This window comes from Schistocerca cancellata, unplaced genomic scaffold, assembly GCF_023864275.1.
Source record: "Schistocerca cancellata isolate TAMUIC-IGC-003103 unplaced genomic scaffold, iqSchCanc2.1 HiC_scaffold_14, whole genome shotgun sequence".
NCBI lineage: Eukaryota > Metazoa > Arthropoda > Insecta > Orthoptera > Acrididae > Schistocerca > Schistocerca cancellata.
This window is the reverse complement of record NW_026046079.1, coordinates 17,501-20,000: the sequence shown is the minus strand read 5'-3', so window position 1 is coordinate 20,000 and position 2,500 is coordinate 17,501. Positions and strand designations below refer to the sequence as shown.

Here is a 2,500-nt window from a genome sequence, read left to right as displayed (position 1 = left end):
AATGCGGCTTGTACTGAGACATGCATGGCTTAATCTTTGAGACAAGCATATGACTACTGGCAGGATCAACCAGGGAGCTGCGTCAACTAGAGCTGAGCAGCCGGCCGCCCGGGAGTGTGTCCCGGGGGCCCGCGCGAACACGCAAGCGTCCGCTCAATTATTCTGCAAACAGGAGGAGGCTGGGCTCCCCTGCACAATACACCTCGAAACCCTCTCAGGTCCCGGCGGCGCGCAGCGCCGTCCTAAGTACTTGGTCGGGTTCGAGAGAGGCGCAATCGCCCGGAGTTAGGCGAGTAGACGCTTTAGGTGCGACCACCCGTGCTCCCAACTGAGCTTGCCGCTGCCGACAGAGGCCCGGGAGCGTGCTGTCGTGGCATTGCCGGCGGGAGACAACACGCGCCACCTACGGTGACCGGCAGCTCCAACGCCAGCGCCACAGAAGGGCAAAGGCCCCACGTGGGTGCCGAAGCGAACTCTCCCAGCACAGCGCACGTGCCAACACGTCCGCACAACTGCGATACAAACCACCAGCGAGAACCGCTGGGGCGACCGAGCAGCAGACGGCGTCGCGGCGCCGAGTGCCGGGCGGCGGCGCATCCTCAACGCACACAGTCCTCAATCGGACCAGCACACTGCAGATGTCCACCGCGCTTCGCACCGGGTCCGCGAGGACCCACTTTGGCTGCACGGCGCCGCGCGCAGGGTGCCCCGGCGCGCAGCTGCGCCGCCTGCCGCGTCCGTCGGCCGGCGCGCCTGCCACTGGGCGCCCCCACCAGCCGGCTGTAGCGCGTGCGCCCACGCACCGCGCGGCCAGCACGCCGGGCGGCCCCCCCTCACCGGCCGGGGACAGTCCCACCCACCCACAGCCGCGTATCGCTTCACACCCAGATTCACATTCACGTTCGTTGGTATGGTGGGGACCGCTTCGTAGCTGTACCGATCGTTGCCCTCACAGATGTACCTCCAGCAAGATCAACCGCACCACAACGGGTTACCAGTTGTTCATTTGCGTAACGTCACCAGTAAACGTACACGTCCATCCCCGTTTGCAAAGTCAACTATTATTGCATGCCTGCCTGTCAGGTGTCAAGACACACTACATTCGCTCACATCCACGCAACAAAATGTGCCCGACTAGAGGGCACGTGGAAGGTGCCCCCGTACATATGCGATCTCCATTGCGCGACCAACTGTCAACCGGCCTCTGTAGCATGTCGCAGATGTGGAACGCGGGGCACCGTGCTATCACATTGTGTGAGAAGAGACTACTACGTCTGCATACACGCGCCACTACATGAACAGACGGCTCATGCTGATCGCCATCCACTGCGTCCATTACTCCCACACGTCTCTATGGCGTACCACACTGCAATGCAGCTGTTATGGGGAGATGACACATAGCTGTGTACACAACATTCTGAGCCGGTTGCGGTTGGACAACAATACATTAATGTAACGTGTCATATGCCAATTACAGAGCAGGGTAAGGCACAACGTGGGTTAGGTTAAGGCACAACGTGGGTTAGGTTAAGGCACAACGTGGGTTAGGTTAAGGCACAACGTGGGTTAGGTTAAGGCACAACGTGGGTTAGGTTAAGGCACAACGTGGGTTAGGTTAAGGCACAACGTGGGTTAGGTTAAGGCACAACGTGGGTTAGGTTAAGGCACAACGTGGGTTAGGTTAAGGCACAACGTGGGTTAGGTTAAGCCACAACGTGGGTTAGGTTAAGCCACAACGTGGGTTAGGTTAAGCCACAACGTGGGTTAGGTTAAGCCACAACGTGGGTTAGGTTAAGCCACAACGTGGGTTAGGTTAAGCCACAACGTGGGTTAGGTTAAGCCACAACGTGGGTTAGGTTAAGGCACAACGTGGGTTAGGTTAAGGCACAACGTGGGTTAGGTTAAGGCACAACGTGGGTTAGGTTAAGGCACAACGTGGGTTAGGTTAAGCCACAACGTGGGTTAGGTTAAGCCACAACGTGGGTTAGGTTAAGCCACAACGTGGGTTAGGTTAAGCCACAACGTGGGTTAGGTTAAGCCACAACGTGGGTTAGGTTAAGCCACAACGTGGGTTAGGTTAAGCCACAACGTGGGTTAGGTTAAGCCACAACGTGGGTTAGGTTAAGCCACAACGTGGGTTAGGTTAAGCCACAACGTGGGTTAGGTTAAGCCACAACGTGGGTTAGGTTAAGCCACAACGTGGGTTAGGTTAAGCCACAACGTGGGTTAGGTTAAGCCACAACGTGGGTTAGGTTAAGCCACAACGTGGGTTAGGTTAAGCCACAACGTGGGTTAGGTTAAGCCACAACGTGGGTTAGGTTAAGCCACAACGTGGGTTAGGTTAAGGCACAACGTGGGTTAGGTTAAGGCACAACGTGGGTTAGGTTAAGGCACAACATGGGGGTAGATTGCGGTACAAATTGCGTTACATTGCGGTGCAAATTGCGTTACATTGCGGTGCAAATTGCGTTACATTGCGGTGCAAATTGCGTTACATTGC

General features: G+C 56.6%; 1 non-coding gene across 1 annotated transcript in view; it reads right to left on the bottom strand.

The window, feature by feature from the left end:
* Positions 1–76, bottom strand: part of LOC126110409 (small subunit ribosomal RNA) — a 1,909-nt gene extending 1,833 nt beyond the window's left edge. The window contains exon 1 of the ribosomal RNA XR_007523765.1: positions 1–76. This exon is cut by the window's left edge and continues 1,833 nt beyond it. This is a non-coding gene — a ribosomal RNA (small subunit ribosomal RNA).
* Positions 77–2,500: the final 2,424 nt, after the last annotated feature.